Source organism: Temnothorax americanus, unplaced genomic scaffold (assembly GCF_048541705.1).
Source record: "Temnothorax americanus isolate GAGA-0224 unplaced genomic scaffold, ASM4854170v1 Scaffold17, whole genome shotgun sequence".
Taxonomy (NCBI): domain Eukaryota; kingdom Metazoa; phylum Arthropoda; class Insecta; order Hymenoptera; family Formicidae; genus Temnothorax; species Temnothorax americanus.
This window is the reverse complement of record NW_027509307.1, coordinates 757010-780475: the sequence shown is the minus strand read 5'-3', so window position 1 is coordinate 780475 and position 23466 is coordinate 757010. Positions and strand designations below refer to the sequence as shown.

Genomic DNA, 23466 nt, shown 5'->3' with positions numbered 1-23466 from the left:
AGTGTCTCATCTGATTTACTGCTGCCCACAAATTTACATTTATCAATTAGTACAGCAGATGTAAAAAATAAATACATAAACCGCACCTTTTTGTTCGCCATTTTAAATATATACTTTATTTTAAATATATATATATATATATATATATACTTTATAGTCTTTGTATAATTTTCAAAATTTGCTATAAAAATTATACATATTACTATGTGATTACAATTTTTCTTTATTATAACCTTTTGACAGGAAGTGTGAAATAAACAGTAGTAATAAATACGTTTAAAAATCGCACTTGGTTGTTTAGCAATATTTTATTGATTTTTCGATAATTGTAAACAGCAACTTACAGAAGTTATGAAATTGAGGTTATTTTCATCACTCGCAAAGTGGATAAACAAGATTCTATTATATTTATTGTGTTTATTGGTAAAACTAGATCCACTATTAATTTATAATTACGTCCGCAATCTCTGCTGTTGCTTTGTTTTAAATTTTATTTTAAATAAGAGAAAAATCTTGAACTTTTGAAATACATTTTATACCTCATTATTGACTTAAACGAAAGGAACTTGGAACGCTGGCATATTTGCATTTTACACGAATTGCTTCAAATATATACAGCGGCTTGTTAAAAACGGATCGATGTTATAACGTGATGTTCTTTCGCATTATTAATTCCTCGAGTTGCTAACGGAAACGCTTAGGCGTGCCTTATCGCGTCTCATTATATTTTGTCGAGCGGATTTCATTTTGCGCAGCTCCCGCGAGATTAGTATAATTATGGAAAAAAAAAAAAAAAAAAAAAAGGAGATAGAAGCAGACACCGTCCTGTCGGCTTTACACCCTGTTTTGCGGGCGAAGTTTGAGCGGCGTGAAAACTGTGACCCATTTTCAAAAAAATCGAGGAACATGCGGTTACACACACAGAAAGAGACGCGGTAGATCAACGATACGGCAACAATAATTTATCGACCAATTTGCCGGCATTGATATCTCGCGATTAAACGCTCCACATCCGGCGATCGCTGAAACTTCTCTGCTGTCCAGTCGAAATTGCAGCGCGACGAGTTTCGCGCAATATCGATGTGTTTGTACGCCGCTGTCGGCCGTCGTGTCGTCCACGGTCCGGCGAAATATTGTTTTAAAAATTCATAGCGTTATAGGCATGTGAAATATCTACAGCGCCGAAAAAGGCAGTGCCCCGGCTGATGGCCCGGGTGTTGAGCTTAAACTTTATGTGAAAACATGCGCGCGACAGCTAAGAGGATTACAAATACTAATCTTTGCCGTTCGACATGTTTAGCTTCGTGATCCATTTGTGTCACCGTACGGACCAGAGAAACACTATCGGCGTGATATTTCCGGGACAATTAAATTTTTGACATTGTATGATTGTCGTTAATTGAATCCAATTACTTTACGCAGCGTTTCTCGGTTAAATGCAGTGATGATGTAACAAGCGAAAAATATTTTTGGATATTATGTAAAAAGTTGAACGGCAGCGTGTGGAATAAATCGCATGGAATTGCAAAATAGTTCCATCGAGTTGAAAAAAAAAGATTGGATACATTGATACCTTTTTCAATTTTCGTACTAATAAATACGGTGTGAATAAATCCTGCCGATTATGGACGGTTTTTATCGAGTGTGCATACTGTGTGCATAATAGAAGTTCGTACAAATTTAATTTTGTAAAACAATAATGTATGATAAAGTGATAATTATATCGCGGCTAATGTTGTTAAAATTATCCGTGTGCAAAACGCTGGAGCACAAATGCATGATTTTATTAATGCGCGATTTATTATTATGGTAGAATTCATTAATTAATTTCAGCGTGCGGTTCCAAGATGCGGTGATTATTACGGCAGATTTATACCACACGCAGCGAAATTTTGCAATGCGGGTTTATTTGTGACACTCCCTCGATACGCGACCGCGCGTACCCAATAATTCGTTAAAAGTGCATGACACATAAAATCAAATTCATATGTAATTTCACGCTTCTTTTTTTCTATTATTATTATTGAACAAAATTGATTTTGTCTCTACGCTTAAAATATCGTCGCCGCGTATATTACGAGCGTAATGATAATACATCAATGTACACGTCCGACTTCGCGTATAAATGCGCTACGAGGCGTACAAATGCGCGCAATTCTATGCGCAACTGCGAATAGCTTAAGAGAGAAGATGTATATTTTCCCGGAAACTTATGCTTAAGATCCGTGTCTCAACATAAAGAAAGCGCGCCGCGTTATATGATGAGACAGGTTGCCGTTGAGACGGGAAAATTCGATATAAGCTGCCGCAGAGTTTACTAGTATCGCGCACTCTTCGGACGCACTTTATGAAATTTACACTAACTGCATTACCGTGTCTTCTACGCCCAGCTGAATACAATTTTGCAAAAAATATAAGCTCGAGTGACGTTACACAGTATATCATTTTTGAACTGAAAAAATCTTTGTTGCAAATTTATTTCTCTCGCTCATGCATAGAACCGCAATTTATTAATCATTTCGTACTTTTATGTGAGGTGCAGCAAATCTGTATTCCCATAAACACCGCCATATGGCTTCCTTGCACAAACTTTTTTATTTTATATACAACATATCTCATGTACAAACATTTTCCATTTCTTGTGTACACTTGTATAAATTCTATATTTTACGATGCACGATGTATTTTCGGATTTCGAGTTTTCTCATTTACAGTATTGACGTATAGTTATATTTACCGAGACTTAAAGGGCGCGGGTATCGATCGAATAATCCATTGGATAAGTTTACGCGGGACGCTTTTATATCGTGTCGCTCCGAATTCTTTCAGAATAAGTTAATTGGAAAACTTTCTATAGTTTTCTGTGTCTCGTTCTTTTGTTCTCTCTCAAGACACACGGTTTGCTTGCTACGAAGATTTCCGTAATCCTGAGTCAGCATCTTTGAACTACACGTGTAAGTTAAATGGTTTCTTGTAGAGTCGATTCTGTAACGTCATCAAGAGTAGTTTGCGCCTGCCAGTGCTCGATATTTCAAAGTACGCTATAATAAGCTTGCAAAATGTTACAGCGCATTCCTTATGCATCAACGAGGTGTATATCTCGTGCTACTTTTTAGTCACACATCTAATAGTGTGGAGTGATGTAACACACAGATCGCTAAATTGGCGAACGTGCCTGATATAAAGTGCCCCAAAGTTTTATTTTTTAAGCCTTTAAGCAACGCATCGATTTTTTATGAGTTATACACTCGAAAAGAATGCAGTGGCAGACCTGGGTCGCCTTTTCTCGTCAGCATTAGCATGCGAAAGAGTTGTACCAAATTTGCAACATTATTCATAATACATTTCAAATAGTTAAATTATTATTTTTATTTGTTTCATTACAGTTACATTTCTTTTCGATATACTATCATCATAAACATATTATAAAGCATCAAAGTAGGAATTAAATTACGATAACTTTTGAATGGAACAATTTAAATTATTAGAACAATTTTTATTATTTAAGAAACGAAGAAGACGATGTAGAGCAGCAGCGATATCTATTTTTCACAATTACTGATAAAATTGCAAATAATTTTAATTATGTTTTTTTTATAATTTATGAATTTAAAATTTGTATACAGTATATAGGTATACTAACTGACTAAGGCAACTAATTTGTACTATCGATGTGTTGATCGAGTATTGTGAAAAATAACTCGGATTATTTTGAATATCCAATGCTGAGTGGCGATAATGCTCTTCCTGACTCGACGGGAAACGTCTATCGCGCGGTATTGGAGATCAGTTAATTGTTATCCCCCTTAAATAATCCTTGCGTATAATGTTCATCGCGCAAATAAGCAAGTGGTTACTCTATCTTTCCCGGATAGTATCAATATAAGAGCTGACAGTATCGGAACAAGCACGTACCGCAGAATCACCCTTCTTCGTAGCCACGAATTACTTCGCGGGTATCATTGGTATTTCTATTGGAATTTCCAACATTGGAGTTTCGCATGACCTTGGTGCGAAAAATGTCCCGAGAGAAGTTTGATATTCAAGGCACGTAATTATCCGAACATTCCTCTCTTCACACCTGAATAATATGTTATTGCAGCGCAAGCATATTAAAAATCCATAGCATGTGCGGGATATTGAACGAACTATATCTAAAATATTCCTCAAATTTTAATGTCTCTTTAATATTCTTTTAATCTCAATACTCAAGAAGACTTGCATTATAATATAAATTTTTAGTGTAAAACTTCTTAAATATCAATCTTATCATGTATTACACTGTTCAATCAAAAATTATTTCTTTTTTTGAGCACAAAAACGAAAATAATCGTGTCTTATAGTTTTTTGGATACTGAATACGATCCCGTTTACCAAATTGCTCTATCACGTCACAATTTGAAGAACTTTGCAGTTAAAAAGTTGTAAAAAGAGCTATTTTATAAGTATATTTTTACTGATATTATAATTACGATATTCCATATAGGGTTTTACAATCGGCCCAATACTGGACTATCAGTGTAACTAATACAGTATTAGTTATACTGGTCCAGTATTGGGCCGATTGTAAAATCCTATATGGGATGAAGTGTGGAAAAGTTTTATTGCAATCAAAATTAAGTATGTTGTTAGGACTTTCAACTCTTAAAAGGAATTTCTTGTGTCGATTATGGTTAAAAAGATATTATTAATTAACATTCAACATCCGAAAAAAACTATACGGAAAACGATTATTCTCGTTCTTGTGCATTTTTCGTTGAACAGTGTTATCTCTAAATAATTGATATGTTTAATGTTTTAAATTTATATAGGCAGTGTGTGCAATTGAAAATATTCAGGCTATGGAATGCCAAGCATCAAATCTCACGAAATTAGTCGAAGGATTGTAGACGCGCGGCCACAGCTGGTTCGGAAAGTGCGATCGGTACAAAGACGATTTTACGAGGCGTCGCGTCGCGGAGTTTCACGCTGCCGGAGTATTAGCGGCGAGCTCCGTGCAGACGTAATCTCAGATATTGTCCCGCGCCAGATTGGATTCGGCTGGTCGGAATTGTGGCATTACCGCGACGGCCGCTCGCTAAGGAGAAAAGACGGGATTGTAAAATTATGAAGTGAGATCCCCGCGATTTCTTAAGGGGTGAATGGAGGCGGCAATGCCTCAGGCGGCGTCGGTATCGTATACGTGCTCGCGAAAGTTGGAGCACGGGTTTGGCTCGTCGCGGTCGTTGCCGTCGTCGTCGAGAGTTACTCGCGTCGGCGCTCGCTTTCAGAGACCGATAGAGTGCACACTCTACGGACTTGTTGATGCATATCCTCTCACGGAGGCATTTTCGCGTGCGACATTATGTAACTTTTGAAAGGTCGCGCGTATATTGCGCGCCGGGAATCGATGCCGGAGTAATATGCGTGCACGGAATACTCCCGATGTTACGTTTCTATACTTTCCCGCGTAAGTCATCGTTTTCTACGTCTTCAGTCCCTCATCCCCCGGAGATACAGCCCGCAACAGTAGGTGATCACGATTCGTTGTATTTTTCATCTAACGCCTGAAAATTGAGCGTGGAAGAGCGATTTCTATACAGCGGAAAAACGTAGTCGGATAACAGCGATAATGTATCGATTGGTATCCGTTTGTGTATATTAGGTGATTAAATGTGCAATTATTTCAAACTTTAGATGACTTTAAGGATCATTAAATGCTATTGAATTACCTTGATACAGAGCATATCAAAATAACGAGGTAACTAAGAAGAATAATTTGAAGGGAATATTTCCTCTATAAACAGACAAACGTCCCGACGAGAAAAAGTACACAAAAGCTGACGGTAATATTTAAAAGCACATTTTATATTCCACGCCTCGGGAGAATTGTATTGTTTTAAAGTACGAGTTAGATCTGCAAAAGAAATGGCGTGGAAAAGAAGCAAGGAAGGCACGATCGCAAGACAGACGCGCGATGTGCGGGGTAGATTTACCGCATATCTTGCGCTCAATGGTTATCGATAGCGGCTTGAGTAGCTGCGAAACTTTGTAGCAGCGCGTAAACTTTGCAACGTCGCCATTCGCGTGAATCCGAATGTGACAGTTTTGAATATAGGGTGGAAAGTTCCGCATTGTGCTGCGCGCCGCACACCGCTACTCGTTAACTCTTCTCTCCGTGGCATTTAAAGCGGCCCCTATACTGCATTATCTCGCGAAACAATCGCTACTTTGTTAGTCATCGCATTGTACCGTGGTACATTCAACTTCAAAGGTGCGAATGTGCTTCGTTAGTATACCGTCAATCGTCGAGATTCTCGTATTCTTATCAGTCGTTTCCGAGGTTGTTTCCCTAGTCGATAAAAAAGTTACGGAATAACGTGAATTTCATTATTTCTTAAACACGCATGTTCCTTAAATCGAACATGATTTAACAAAAGTTTGTTTAATCTTTATTGACACGTTTTCTATAAAACAAGCACCACATTTTTAAACTTTCTATTATTTTCTAAAGGGCATGCAGAAATATTCGTATAATGTATATTATTTATTACTTGTTGGGTCCTCATTTCACTAAAAAATTCACATACTATTACAATTACAAATTGCTACCGCAAAGTTCATTATTGCTATTGCTATTGTGAGCATAAGTGTAACTAGAATATGGTAATTGTGATTGCGACTAGGCATTGTCAATGTAATTTGGTATTTATTAATTGCAACCGCAACTCTGTTTAATACTAGCGTGATCCATAATTACCTATATTATTAACGTTGTTGCATTCATCTACAACACCTATTACACGACGTGTCTCCGAAATACCACGTTGAACTTACGTTGATTATGCGAAACATAAATACATGACGGAAGTTATATCTAACGTAAAATGTCTCAAAAGTTGAGTAGCCAGGAATAAATGTCACGAGCACACGAAATGTTTCCATTTGAAACAAGTTATTTATTTGCAGAATACACATATACAAATGTGTTTTTATCCAATTATGTAATAATCATTCTCTTCTTTTTCTTATCGTGATTTATTTATATTTAACATTTTGACTGCCTAACCCCAGATTCGACTGGAAGTTTGATATTGGGCTGTGCCATGGAAGTCTCAAAATCGAGAAATATGCGGTTATTTATAAAATATGTAGAGTCAGAATACAAAATAAATTATATATCAACAAAATAAATAAATAAATATAAGAAATATATTTTTTATTTTTTACATTAGTAGGTATATATTTGATATAATATAATTTCAAATAGAATAAATAAAACTGTTATATATACTCGATAATAATAAATCTTTTCGTAATTGAAACAAATATAAGCAGAAAAATAAAGAAATCAATAATTATATGTTTTAAATAAATATATTAAAGAATGGAAAACATAATACAATAATGACTATAAAATTTCTAATTTTATATTTAAATAAATTAACTTTGTTAAAAATTATTAATAATAAAATATAAAAGATTTGAATATCTTAATAGCAAAGCAGTTTATATTTTCTAATTTTATTAATAGACATTTTGCTGACCCCGTTTTAAATGTCGATAGTAAAAGGTCGATAAAAGAATTTGTAGAATGAAATATAATCTTCTGAAAAAGCAAGTATATGTATAAATAGCTTTGAATTGTCCAGAAAACTAGACAGTAAACTATTGTTTCGATACCCTTTTCGAAAAGAATTCCTGCGCAATGCGACATCGTATATTATACTGCAGATATCTTAAAATTTTTCTATATTGATAAGAACATCGCGTATGTATATAATTTTAATCCATAAAATGTATTTAAAGTTTTATTTTTATTTTTAAACATCTAATTAATTTTGTTTCGTATTAATTCTGAGATATCTATTCAATTATTTAATATTATACGTTATATATATATATATATATATTATTAATTACATCAAACATTATTAATTATAATCAAATATTATTAATTATATTAATTATAATAAGCTATTTTATTGGAATTTCATAATTACTACGTGAACACCGCAGAAAATTATTATGTTAGACGTGATATACATAATTGTTTTAGCTTTATATTATTCTAGAAGACTACGCGAACAATGCTATACACTGTACGCTTTTCACTTATTTGTCACGCGAATACACAGATAATCGATTGTCATCCTTCGCTCGTCGAAAGAAAAAGTATCGTGCGAAATACATAGGTTTTTACGTAAAAGATGCACATCTGTCATTTCTCGATCTTTTTTCTAGGATGCACACGCGATTCCTTGAGATCCTGGCCTCCCTTTCCCGAAGAGTCTCAGGTGAGCCCGATCCCGGAAGCTGCGAAGGGAGAATGGGCTGCGCGCGGTTGCGGGCGGCTCGTCGATCATCGCTGTAGGTCAGTATAGTCGATCCATCTTTGTAAAGCAACCCTTGTCGATGAGGGTACTGTCACGAACTCCTGTTTATCTCCCACAGGAATACATATCGTGAATTCCCGCGACAAGGTAAACTCGCATGTTTTTGGCGTAAATTGACAGATTGCAACGCAGACACGTCGATGATAAGTATTCTCACGACGCGTCGCGAATCTAATTTGTCCAACTGTTCGCCGGCGAGAAACGGATACAGAGATCCGCGAAAATTCCATACGTTCATTCAAAATCTCGCTGTATCAAGTAATGTAAATAAATACGAAAAGAGAGTGTGTTTTATCTACACACAAATATTAATATTCTTATTGCATAATATTTTAGCTATAAATTTTGTAGATGTGTATATATATATATATATATATATATATATATATATATATACACACACATCTACAAAATTTATAGCTAAAATATTATGCAATAAGAATATTAATATATATATATATTAAGAATATTTATTATTTTATTATTAATATATAATTATTATATTATATTTAATATTAAGCTTACACTGGTTGCAATCTCTATTCAGTACGAACAATGCGCTGGATACATATAGCGGCAGTAACGACTCGATAACGCGTCCGAGTTTTATCGATACGAGTCTTTCCAGCTGTCGCGTCTCGTTTTCCGAGAAATTTGTGTCCAATAAATCTAGATTTGCCGACCATTCTGACTTCGGGCTATCTCGCCAATACAGCACGGCGAAATTTCCGAGCTAACAGGTATAAGAGACCGCCATCTTGATATTGATCTTGTACCGGTTCCTTGGCATTTCCGGCTTGTTCTGCCGCTCTATGTGATGTTAGAACTATGTTAGCTGTTCTGAATAGGAATTTGGCGCTAACTACAAGTAGTCTCACGATTACGGGTAACAGAGCGTTGCTAATATCACGTCTCGGGAAAGTCTTACATATAATCAGGATGTGATACGGAACCATGGTTGTGCGTGTATGCCTGACATCGACTTTGATCTTCAATGGAAGATCACCACGAAGATAATTTTGAATATATATAGTTGCAAAATAAATAATTTACTCTTACGAGAAATCCTTACAAATTGACTCGAGCAATGAAATGACGTATATGATAAAGTTAAAAATAAAACATACTTCTCTTAGAATATTTTTTTTTAAACTACTTTTATTTCTTTTATTTGAGACTGATGTCTTGAGTATAATTTAAAGTTAATTTTGAATAAAGATTTAATTAAATGTCACTTCTTTTTCAGAATTAAATATTTCTTAAGGAAAAATAAGTTCTGAATTAATAAAAGCATCTATAATAACTAAAGGGGAATGGTCTTGATTTATATTAATCGTATGTTATTAAGTATCTATTATCTTATTAATAGCTGTAGCTATATCAAAATCTTTTCAAGAAAATTTCCTCTTTATTAATGTAATATCGCACGACGGCGTGTGAGCCATCGCATTTAGGACAAATTTACAGTTGAAATTTTTTCGATCGCGTTTCATTGTACTCACGCTAAAGTTAACGTGGTGGAACAGCCCTGGTAAGTGCCGAGAGTTCTAGTTCTTGCTCGTTTACATGCAAATTAGATATATTTCACTCCGAGGTAGATGATATCGAACTCTACACGTTCGTAGCTCGCGTCAGTGACCCAATGTCACGGCCAATATACCGAAACTTTGAAACAACGCAAGACAGATCTGCAGTGCAATGATATACGTGCAAAGGTACGATAATTGTTCAGCCGGCAATTTATATTAAAAAACGTACGTTCTTTTTGTATTTTATCGACATGCTGTCTAAAGATATTAAAGAATCATATAATATTAAACGTTAATCGACACACATGTCGATAATTTTCATCTCGATTATAAATAAAGGTGTCTTAAGACATTTTATTCTCAGTTACGAGCGAGTTACATCGAAAAGTATCGAGTTTACATCGATAATACCGCAACCGTTTAAACGCAGAGCCAAGTTGGATGAAACCCACACCATCACTTACATATTATATCGATATTATTGAAGTTTGTAGCGCAAGTAATGGCGTGTCGAGAATGATGTAAATAGCTTTGCAATAATCGGTTGCCACGGGAACCGCTTTGTCACATCGCAACACTTATGTCGATATATTCTCCACTAAACTCGATTTACCGTACGCGCGCTGGTATGTAACCGCTTTATGGCATGCATTACGCACTTACGTTCCCTGAAATTCTGTTTATATATACGCCCTGCTAGAAACGCGTTCCACGGCCCATATCGCATACCACGAACAATCGTTTATCCCTATAGCCTTATTACAATTGTCGCAATATGTTGCGGCGAAGCATAGCGCGCGGTCCGCATGCTTGGCGCGGAGGAATTGTTCCGCAACGCCTGTAATTATTTCGTAAAGTTGCGGAGGAAAGGACCGAAAAAAAAGAGGGACAAGAGAAAAGGAGCGCGGTTCTTTGCGTGTATAATTTTATTTCCAAGCGTGCACTTGGCACATTTTACGTTATCTGCATTCATATTTTTTTGGAATGCGGTTTTACTCCCTGCAGATGCACTCATTTCTGCATTATCGGTAAATTTCTTCGGAGTAAGCCACGTAATCGAATAATTTCGAGGATTTCGTGCCGGTATTAAATTGCATGCCAACTTGCGGCTTTAGCATTGCCTTCCCTCAACATATGGCTAGAATCGAATTGCGGAGCTTCGGGCACCACCAAGGACTATTTCATATGATTCTCACCTTCGATGACAAAATCTACCTCGTTTGTTCTCGCGATCCTATGTGGGCAAATCTGATTATTTCGATTCTCACATTGCGTAATATTCACTTTTACGCGTCAGTACCTATCAAGATTCTGAGAATAATTCGGTTGTTCTGGATGCAAGTAAAATATAATAAATTTTGCAGCAAATTACAATAATTTAATTTGTTTTATTGATATATCTAGATATTTCTCTTTGAAGATATAAATAATATTTTCAAAAATGTATAATTATTAATATAAATTGATTAGAATAAATGAAATACGATAAGATACAACTCCATTATATTGTATTTGCCGTTATTTCGATCTTAAGAAGAAGTGATATTAAATTCCGCGCGGATAGTGAACGAAGAAATATTGGGAATCACTAATCTCGAAAAGCAATTGGAAAGTTGCGCTACTGCCTCGGGATAAAGAGGAAGTTCACGTTTTTCTGAAAACGTCGTTTTTCTTTCTTTGCAAAATTGGAGAACTGCAACAGAAAACCGTTATACGAGTGCGCCGCTCTTGATTGACCTCAATCGAATATCCGATAGTTTGCTGCTGAGTAGATGCGGAATGCTGTACCTACAATGAGTAGATAGGTGATCGTGCAGGTGGCAAAACACATTTATACAATATACAGTACGATTTAATTTTATCAATGTTTTACAAATCATTTACTATTGTCTCGAAGTGCATCACAAATTAAAGGTGATAATAACTTTATATATATTTTGCGATTCAGCATGAAAGACATGAACAAATTTCCACATAAAGATTTAAAAAATATTCAATTTTAATAGATTTTTATTAACTTGTATTTAATTATATATTAATATAATAATTATGCATTTGCGTCTAATTAAAAAAATAATGAAAATGTCATGACAAGATGCAATAATTTTAAAAACATTTTAATTAAGGAAAATATTGCATATTAAATGGAGCTTTAAAAGTATTATATTATATTTGGTAAAATATTTTAAAATGGATTATGTGTTGTCATCTCACACGCGTTTCTCATGTCATATTATTATATGTCATATCTTAGAGCGCTCTCCTTCTATAATTATTATACATTATTGTTATTTTTAATTACAGCGAAGAAAGAACGTTTTTCGTCAGTTTATAGAGAATACTGCAATTTTTCGGAATATTTTCCGCGCAGGCGAAATCCGTCGACGTCACCGTGTCTCACGTGAATGGTCTTAATATTTTACGTCAATACTTTTGTTTCTACGAGAGGGAAAAAGCTTGGACAAGCGAGAGCGGACTCGATTCGACACGTTCGCTCACGCGAGTAACTGATAAATCACATTTTACAGCGAACTGTATCGAATCGAGATGGATGTTGACGTCACAGGAGAGGAAAACTGGGGAGGGCGAAAGTGGAGAAGTAAGATCGTGCAAAAAGAGAGACGTGAGTGTCCGCGATACTTCGTTTTACACTCGCGACAGAGACGCGTCTCCATAAAGGAGCTTTCGCCGTAAGCCGATCTTAATTCACGTTTGTTGCGCAAAGCAGGATAACTGAGACAAAAGAAGTCTAAACGAAAGACTGCCGCGATTTCGTCCCATTCGGAGCAAGCGGGTGCGTAATGATGCCTTTATGTAAACGCAAGGAGACGAGAGCTCGCACTACTCCGAGGGGTAATGAAGCGATGCGGCTCGCGAAAATTTCGCCGTTAGTATTATATCTAGTTTCCGCTCGTTCCCTCGCCGACGTTAAGCACGATAGTGGAACTGCATCGAAATGTCTGATGATTCTCTTTGACCGCGGCAGAAAGAACCGTTGTGAAACCGGACCAGAGGGAGAAACTTGTTTCGAGTGCCGGTGGGGTTGTTTGCGAATTTATGAGAGTTTACGTCGGTGTGCGGCGAACGGCCGCGGCTGGTTACAAGTTAAAGGGTTTGTGGGGCTATCTGCTTAAACTATGAAATATTTTAAATGCAAGCCCCCCAGAGTTTTCGCGAATGTCATAACTCGCGCCTTGGCGTAGTTACGGCGTAAGCCGACGTGCCGAAAAATTGCTTTTTTAAGTAGAGAGATGCAAGGGGTTTTTAGCCAACATTATAATAATATAACATTAATTTACTGCATACTATTTTTATTATAATTTAGAGTGCTTGTCGTATTGATTCGCCTCTAAGCACTTTTGTGCAACTCGATAGACAAGATCTTATCTATAAGTAGATCGCTGATGGATTTTCCAAGATTTATCACGCTAGTCGCGAGAGATGCTCCATTCCGACACATGTGCGATTCGCAAGTGAACGAACGCCTGATGAAGCCGAGGGCCATTTTTCATCAGGGGGGGGGGGCGTTCGTGCACCGGGAATTACGTATCCCCGAAGGTGCCGCGAATGTTACTCGAGACGCGCGATGTTACCTGCGCGAACAGGTAACGCTCACAAAAGCACTTTGTGTTCCTTAGGTGCCTTAAAAGTTTTCCCATTTCCGTACTGCACACTATCGCGCCCGAGCACTGCGTTGCACCGCGCTGCCGGGAATGCCGTGCCATTGCTCGCGAACACGTCTGTCAGACGAGCTCGCGAGTGGTTTAGCTCTTGGCCTGGATTGCCTCGGTTTTTCGAGGGAGTGGAGGGGGCCGGGAGATTCATACAGCGTTCTTGAGAGGAGGCTCGAACCAAATCGCGAAGGCGAAAAAGGGATACGAGAGATGGAGGACCGGGGGAATGACGGGGAAAGGGAAGCGAACGAGATCAAAGAGTGGTACGTGCGGTGAGAGGAATCATGTCGAGTAAATATGTCGTCAAATTCTCCTAGATTTTGCTCCTGCCCAACCGTATGCAATAGTAGCCTTTCGAGATTTTTTATTTCCAGCGATAGGAGTAAAATTTATGACTGGTCAAAATAGAAATTCTTGCGGAATCTAAATTATTTGCGTAATAATATATATATATATATATATATATATATATATATATATATATATATAGCAGATTCCTAGAGACGGCCTACGACGTTACTACTGTTTAAAGATTTTATTTCTGCCGAATTTACTAACGTACAAACGATGGGATCACAAACAACACCAATTATATATATATATATATATATATATATATATATATATATATATAAATCTCGAAATATAATAAATATCGAAAATAAACCTCAATTTCTTTCTTAAAATTATGTACTCCTTCATAATAAACGCATATCTTTCTCATTACTTATTTTTATAAAAAACATTCGTATACTTATTGTTTTATAATGATTTTCTTTCTTCCTTTTATGTTCTTTTTCTTAGAGAGAGCAAGAGTGGAGAGATTTGATAAAATCAACTTTGATTGGAATGTAGAGTTGCTTTGCGCGATTTATAATATCTTTGATCAAAGCAATAAGATCAAAGTAGTAGAAGAACTTGCTTGTCTCGTTGAGCAACGCGCAAGTTCGCGTTATACTCGAATGTCACAAACGATATCCGAGACGGATTTAATAAAATCATCTCGCGCCGCGAGAGCGAGAAAGATGAAGGGATGGAAAGAAAACTTGTTACTGCAGCCGTCAAGCTGTATATGGAAGAAAATGTTTTGTAGAAATACGAGGGTGCGATGGTGGCATACCCGGCGATGATGAAATGTTTCCTTTATAAGACTTAAACGCCTGATTCTTATGATGGATGCAAGCGAAACAAATTCAAGATATAATTTGTTTCGTAGAAATGCCTGGAACGTACTGCGGTATTCTCATTAAATTAAATATTTTCCATCCGTGTATCGCGTAATACTCATTGTGTTTTCGAAGAACGTAATGTGTATTTAAGGTCTCATTGAAGTGTATTAAAGTTCCATTGATTCAGTAATGCATTCATTGTCACGATCTTTCATCATATGACTTGACAGTTAATTTCAATCACGATCTTTCATCATTAATCAACAGTAAATTTCAAACTTAAATAATAGCCCTATTTTGAAACATATTGTGGAATAGTATTATTTAACCATCGGTTATACTATTTTAAACTATTTTTTGTCAGATTTAAAAAAAAAATGTTTTGTAGGTACATATAGAAAATAAAGGTACATAGAAAGCTTTAAGCTTTTTTTTTGAAACAAAACTATTAAATAACTGGTATACATACCTAATAAGTCAGATTCATATTTCCGAATTCATATTTACATCTTGGATATACATCAAATTCTAATTCGCGTTTTGTATAAATTTAATAAAGTATTTTTGCATAAAAAAATTGGTGTTTTTCAGCTTTCTATTGTATTTGAAATCTACATATTGGTTTTGTAAAATATTAAAATAAAAATGTATTTAAAAGCTTTATGCTTTTTGTACACCCTTTAAATGCTCTGATAAGCATTAAAATTGCTTAAATAATTTTAAACTTTTATTTTAATTATACGAATACTGCACATAATAACGTCGAGGTCCATTGCTGAAAAATATACCAGCAACCTTATGCAATCCAACATCAATATAAAAAAAGAAAAAGAAGACTATACGAAAGAGAAGCATTATGACTAAAATTTATAATAACAATATATATAAAATCACTTTTTTAGTTTTTTGAAATTCTTTCTCTAAATAATTAGTTCTATTATTAGCTACATAATTCAATTATGCAACTTGTTTTTTTGCGCTGACATAGCTAGCAAGTTTCGAAGATTATTGGACACGTGCTTATATTACATATCACTGACTTTTGTACTATTGTACTGATAGTATTTTTGTGTCCAATATCCGGATGAGTTCGTGTTATGTTATCATATCTTCAAAAAATAAGAACTGTGGAAATCCAGACAGACGTATGGAGAGCAGAAAAGCAATAGATCTCTTACGTAAATATTACGATATTAATTTTGCATAGTTAACAATAATAACGAAATCTCTGCATATGTATAAACAATGATAAGAATTGTTTTAAAATTTTGAAAATATATATCAACCATATCTCCTATACCACTTGTATTCAATTTTCACTTTTTGATCTGCGATGATAATAGATATTAGCGATCTGGCGTGCTCTCTCTCTCTCTCTCTCTCTCTCTTTATATATACTATATATATTATATGTATAGTATATAGCCGAGATCCGTGTTGCGATACACATGCTGCAAAACAGATGCGAATAAATCGCGAGCGCGTAACGAGGCCTGACAGCCCCTGGAAACAAGGCGTGACGATCGGGATGGACGGGACCCTCCGCGGCAATTCATCTTTGTCTCTTTTTCGATTAACGGATGACTGAATTATCCTCGTGAGGTCTCGGTTTAACCACACGCGCGATGCACGTATCACACGGGGAATTCGGTAATGAAATGTCCAGCCTGTCGAGGGTAGCAATTTGCGTTACCGAGATGAAAAGTCGAATATTTGCCGATTCCCTCCTTTCCCTCCCCGTGCGAATTTCCGGACTTTGCGGGCTGTACGCCCGAGCGTAAACGCGCGCGCGCATGCTGGAATTTTAATCGCGAAACATTTTCGCAACCTCCCCTGCCATTAATTTAACTCTTGTTAATGTTGACAATTAGCCCCGCGTGCGCTGGATACAAAGTATCGGTCTGTTTCATTGAATTTCACTATTTGCTACGTCATTTCGGGTTTTCCGTAGTGTATTTCTGGAACATGATGTATCGCGTTCATTGTTGTTCCCGGCATGTAAATTAGCATTTCGAGTGACTGCGCGTAAACAGCCGAAAGCCGAAGTCGATATTTAGTACGGTGCCGGCTGCAACGTTTCACGCAAACGACGACGGTTATAACCGACGAAGACAATTTGGGTACAAATACAGGGAGCAATCGCGAAGGTTCATGACCCACGGCGGCGGGCAACTTAGTCGCGTGGAAGGAAGTACTTACTTTTTAACTAGGGAATTCATAAAAAGCTCCGATGTTACATAATGCCTGAAGTTCGAACGCGAACTCGGCCGTCACATGACGACGGAGGGAATGGAATTTCCGCGTCTTGATCTTCTTCGCCTCCCATTCCTCGCCGGGCCGCACAGATTCCGCCCTCTCCGCAGGAGAGAAGTTTCAATCGTAGGAATTACAATTTCGATCTTCAAATAGCCGAGTCTCTCCCCCCCCCCTCCGCCGGGTTAATATTTCATTCCTACTAGTCTTTAAACAGGCGAATCGATTCCTCAGATATCGAATTCCAGGACCGCATTATATTCGGGACCGGAACCAATTTAACCAGTGGACACAGTCACTCCCGGTATCGATTCGCTGAGATCAGAATTAAAACGATTTCCATAGACGTCGACGATCGAATTTCATCACTATTCGACGTGATAAATTTTTTGTCGTTTTTTTAGAGAATAGAATAATGTGTTCTCAAGTCTTTTTGAAGATTATATTACCTCCATCCATAATAGAAAATGGATATGTGCATATAATATTCATCTTTACTTTATTCAAATTGCTCTGCGCACGCGTCAGCGACTCATGTATTATCGTGCAAATAATATCACAAAATCAATCAATGCGTCATGAAATAATCAGTAATGACGCAAAGGTTTATTTTATTTCTTCCGTCAGTAAACAATGACTCTACACATAGAAATGGTTTCGATGTAAATGTTTCGTGCGCCCTAAGAGAAGCGCTCGCAATCAGTTTTGTTGAGCTACAGTTTATAAACCCAGCACCATTCGCTCGTACCCTAAATTCGGTTTGACGCGCGACGATACTAATGGAAGTCACAACAACGCGATACCCCCTCGCGCTTAATTGATCAGTGGAGAGCGCGGTACAAAGGAAGCTTAATTTCGCACGCGAGTCACAAACCGCGGCGAAAAGTTTCTCGGCTACTTGTTTTCAAAATTAAATGTCCACAGTCTATACATTGTCTGCAAGATGAAAAGCAATTTATACAGCCAGCCTGCGCGACGCCGTCACCCACCGGAGAGCTATGTTAACACGAATGCCGCCTTTGAAATCGCGAGTTATCCCCAGCCAAGCCGCCCGAGTCCAAACTTTCGCAAATTGAAGCCCGAGCGGAATATTCCGGTAGTCAATGAAACGACTTACCCACAACGCGGCACATAGATCTATCCTTTCTCCCCCCCCCCGGTTCCCTTCCTTCGTTTCCGTTCGCCGTACCGAATGCTCTGGGGATCGTTATACGAAAACGGATTCGCTGGGTATTATAAGGACTTGCCTGAAATGGTCTTGGCCCGAAATGCATAGAGAGTATTGTAGCGCCGTTGTCCAAAATGTGCCCGGAATCACGGGTTTTCACTAGATTGCTGGCTAGCTCGTCGAAATTTCGCAAAATTGATTATTTTCTCTACAACGTTCGCTCTGAACATGCCCTGAAATCACTTAGCTTCAACCGTTTCGAGCTGCGATAGAGAACTTCACGTTCTGAAGCAAACCGGTGGTGCGCTTTTAAGACGCTGGCCGGTTTCGAAGTGTAATAGGAAAAATAGAGGAAAAGAAGTCTCGAGACGTATGGAAACGACAAACAGGTGCGGCGAGAGAGATGTAAACTGCTTCTCGAAGAGTTTCTTTTTATATTTCGGGGCTCAAATGCGTGTTCAGAATGTGAATTCTCCATCTAGCTCGTTCTCGTTAGCCGCGTTTCTTTCGCAATGGCAAAATTGCGCTTCCCCGCATGAGCTTTTCTTACCGGCCGCGATATTTTTCATTTCAATCTGTAACGTATAGTTTCGTCGGTTGTTGAATGGCACCTGTGACGCGTCGGCCGTCCTCGTGACAGGTGACTGATCGATATGTACGGCCGGTCGACCGCCACGTCCTGTACGCTCTCGTTAAGCTCCGATGAAAAGTTGATAGGATAAACGCGAGCTTGACAAATAAGAGCCGGCCGGCACGCGGCTCCAAAAGGATTCTGGTCGATCATGCGAGTACTCACCCGGTTCCCACGTATCGACGCACTTCCGGTACCCCGTTCCAGCGATAATCTCTTGTCGCACTTGATTAGAAACTATATCCACAGAACTATCCTGTACCAATCGAAGGTGAAAACGAGCTTCTCGATATAGGGATAATTTTTTTATGATTACGTTGCTTTGTTCGGGAGGAGGTCGGAGATTTTCGCGACTCAGATCGATTTCATTTCTATTTTATTAACGACTGATACCCGCACTCGTCGTCCGTAAGGTCGCTGATCAAGTTACGGAGAACATCCACGCCGGTGATATAACATCGCGGTAGCGACTCGCATTACGTTATTACGTTGCCGTGACGGCGACTAACTCTCAAAGCTCTCGACCACGCGACTCGAGCTTACGACGCGCAATTGGTTCGCGCATTCGAAAGCACGCCGGGGTCGCGCACCGACGCCAACGAAAGCTGAGATTATGCGCTCGTTGCCTCGCGATGGAAATCGGTCATTCGGTATCAACAACACGCCGGATATTCCGCGACTTATCATGACTTCATAATCCGTTCTCTGATTCTTCTAATTCCCCGAGTCGGGAAATGCTAAACGTTGAACGTGCGGTTCGGAATTACGCGATTTGATTGAATCTTGAATAATTTCCGTGGCAGCGAGAAGAGAGAATGGCAATTATATATAAATAACTTTTACAATTTGTTTTAAAATTTATTATCGATGTGTTATGTAGAACCTCTCTTTTCTATTGTACAGATACACAACTTGGGATTTAGGATTTAGGGCGTTAAGGTGTACGATTTACGATGTGAGAAATTTATGTTGGACGATAGAAAACTTACAATCCTGCACAGTCCGGTGTATTGATTTATCGAGGAATCTGACCTGTACAGTATCTTTGGAATCGTCATACAAACTAAGTTAAGCAGTTACTGAAACTTTATGCTGTTCTCTGTAAAACGGAGTTTTGTTTTTATATTTTATTTCTGTAAATCTCAGATCTTGTCTAGGCGACTTTAGACTTCAGAAAGAGAAAAAGAGGAAAGCGAGAAGAGAGAGAACGAGGGAGCGAAAGAGAGAAAGAGAGAGGGGTGGAAGGGAAAATGTTTCGAGTGCGAACGCATGTATGACGGTCATGATAGAATATTGTCAGTACACTAGTAGCCTGCTTTTCGCGTATTAGAATTCTTTGAAGGAAGGCTGCCGGAGAGTTTATACAGGATTTCAGGGATTCGAATGTCGAGCTGTCAGTGCGGCGGAAAAGTTAGCCGACGTGCACCGTCGTTTGGCTTTCGTTTCTCGCGACGGGGATTTCTCAAATGTAAATTTAAAGTCGCGTCTACAGCCGGTGCAAATTTCACCACTTTTGAGTCACGTCGGCGTGTGACACTTAGCCGTCACATTATACATATGCATATTACGTCTCGAACGAGAAACTTTCAAGTTTCGCCACATTAATTATGTGGCGTTCTTTAATCACCGCTCGTCCGTCAATTATCCAACAATATAAAGCTCCAAAATTTCATTGGATTAAGATTTTTTTTCGTCAGCATATTCCGTCATCTCCGAATGAGTTTTACTCCTTAACTTATTACTAGTTATAATTTATAACTACTTTCTAGAGATTTATGCAAATTATATATAGGATATAATTATATAGGATATCCGGGTTCGAATCCCGCTGGACCATTGGAAATTGTTCCAGTAAAAACGCCGCTCCCTTCATCTAGCAGACAGAGTTTATCGGACGTTGCATCGATTTTAAGTTTACAAGATGGAATTCTTATTTAATAAAATGACGATATTGCTTACTCGTACAAATGCACGTATGAGTCCGTCGCGACTTGGAGACACATTCGTAAGCTCGGGCACAAACATATGCATGAACACGTAAAGCACACGTTTGCGCTCGCACCTACGTAGGTATCGCATCATACGATGCGAGAAAAAGGGTTGCGACAGCGAGAGGGGAGAGGCGTAATAAACGTGAACGCGGAGACTGCGGAGAGTGGTGAATAGCCAACGCGCTCTTCTGCCTCCTTCGTTGTCGTTCGCTTTATTATTTCCACACGCCGTAGTTTCGCCGGGGACTCCTTCGTGCAGGAGGCTATGGGTGTGAAAAACATCTCTCTTGCATCTTTCTTTGCTATTCGAATCGCGACGGAGCGAAAAAGAAGGACGCGTCTCTGGACGTTTCGGAGTCGCGATGATTATATCCGCTTTAACGGGAACGTCAACCGGTCCCTCTCTCCGGCGGTTTTCATCCAAATTGGCGGATTTTGTTTCGACACGACCGACGCGACGCTCGGCATTAGATTTTCGCGGCGAGCGTTTTGTAGCACTGACTAATTATAGCGAGGACCTAAATTCAATGAGAGTCGCGACGTATCGTGCCAGGGGAAAAATAATCTCGCGTTAAAAGAGGCGCTATTTCACAGACATGACTTTATCTCCACTTTCCGTCGTCCTGGACGTTCTAGAATTTTTCACATCAGGTATGCAGCGTTTTTGCAGTCGGACACTTAAAAAATTCTCCACTCATGAATTAAGATATAATTTACATAAGCACATAATATGCGACGGTAGTCCAAGACTTAATAGCGTTGAAACAGAACGCGCTTTAAAATAGTTCGCGAAATTTTTTAATGCGGAAATTATTAAGTAGATATTGAACGAGACAATATCGTGTTCCGTATTTATGTAGAACGTAAAGCAAAGTGATCGCAAAGCCGATCGTAAAACGAGCGGTTTATATGTATGTACGAGTTACAACAATATATACACGCCTTTTTTTAATCGGTATTGAACATCAATCTTCTTCACTCCACGCGCGGGGTATAGCTTGCGGTAACAATTTGCGCGGTGCAATCGATCGAAAATCATATAGAAACCGCCGTCGTTCCCTCTCATCGTATATCTACGGTTTCGCAAAACCGATCGTGCGGCGGTAAGGGACAAAGGATCCAACGGTACTCGGCAGATATCTGGCGGAACAGGAAGATTGGGACGCGGAGGGGAAATTACGCGTACCGTTAATCTCACATAATTGTCATGCGTTGCCGCTCACACTGTGTGCGAGCGCGATGTCCCGAACGGATATCGCGAACTAACGCCCTGGAATACGCCCTTCTGCACTCAGTCAGCCAGTTACGAGAGCGCCGCTTGACGAGATGGCCACTACTGTTTCAATGGATAAGAGCGGGTCTTCGTTCGTGAACGATGGGATATTAGACGTGGTAGTTATCGTCTGCTCGAAGAAGATTGACGATCCGTCGAGAACGCGGCAGGAATATAAGCTTGAACCTTTACAGGATGTAATGTAATATATAAAAAACCGCTCAATGGCTGTAACACGTAATCTATTTTACCGCGAAGAATCTTGACGATTCTGTCGATATTGTACATATTAGGTACATTATATGCAGGCACAGATGTTATTACTTTGGCTTCTATCGATTTTATTATATCTAGAGAAAAATATGTGGATCAAGCAAACACAAAATATTTTTGGGCAAATATACGTTTCGGAGACTCAACAGATAAATCTTTATTTTTCTTACATAAAAAAACACGATATTTTTTTTTACACAAATTGGTTGTTTTTGCCATTTTTTGTACAGATAATAGTTTGTCCTCTTTGTGTATTATAAATTGCGTGATCTGTTTCTAAATGTATAATGTTGTAATGTACATATAGCACTATATAATTATATGCGAATTTCTCTTTAACATTCTGGTTCGAACGTTGTATCATCGCGCGCGTATTAATTACCGAGTGCATAAAGCAATTATATGGAACGTTAGCCGCGGGACGATTCTATTGATTTAAAATTCTTAATAATCATATTGACATTTGATGGATAATTGACCTTCCGCCGTTGCTGATTAATGGCTGTCATTGCTGTGCTGCGTCCGTATTTGAGAAATGAACCGGCACGAATTTGAATTCACGGAGTTAAATTCCCGTAAATTTTGACGATATCGCTATTATATTACCGTACCAGGACCATCGTAACGTTTCTAAAGAGGTATATTAATTTGCTTAAAATTTTATTTATACGTATAATTAATGCGGCAGTCTCTTGTTATCGATCCTTATTAATTAATATATATATCATGCATAAAGATTAAGAATAAAATACAATAATTATTAGAGAAATATTCCGCTGTTCATTCGCTGACAATACAATAAACGTTAGTATAGTTTGTTTATTTTTTAATGATTTTCTCAATATAGAAGGATATTCAAAAACTTCAAACTTCGTTTTCAGTTATAGATATGTTTTTTATTCATCTCCAATGTGTACGCGTGGAAAAATTTTACATTTTTGTGATTTATATTTTTAATACAGATAGTTAATTGCACAACAAAGCAAACAGGAATATAAATTTTCAATTTAATTCTTATTGCCGAGTGTGTACGCATGTATATATTATAAAAATACTGTTAAGGGATTAAATCGATAGCATGTTGAATACGTCCGATTGATTTATAAATCAATTTCATATCGGCGGTCTAG

At 37.9% G+C, this 23466-nt stretch overlaps 1 protein-coding gene and 1 long non-coding RNA gene across 2 annotated transcripts in view; one reads left to right on the top strand and one right to left on the bottom strand.

Annotated features, from left to right (window-relative positions):
- The window catches only part of LOC143895955 (uncharacterized), a 162776-nt gene extending 143526 nt beyond the window's left edge, over window positions 1-19250 (bottom strand). Inside the window, exon 1 of the mRNA XM_077403487.1 lies at window positions 18965-19250. The gene's annotated coding sequence lies outside the window, so the exon portion shown is untranslated. The remainder of the gene's footprint in view (window positions 1-18964) is intronic.
- The window catches only part of LOC143895959 (uncharacterized), a 207259-nt gene that overhangs the window by 86450 nt on the left and 97343 nt on the right, over window positions 1-23466 (top strand). Inside the window, exon 3 of the long non-coding RNA XR_013256510.1 lies at window positions 8224-8353. This is a non-coding gene — a long non-coding RNA (uncharacterized LOC143895959). The remainder of the gene's footprint in view (window positions 1-8223; window positions 8354-23466) is intronic.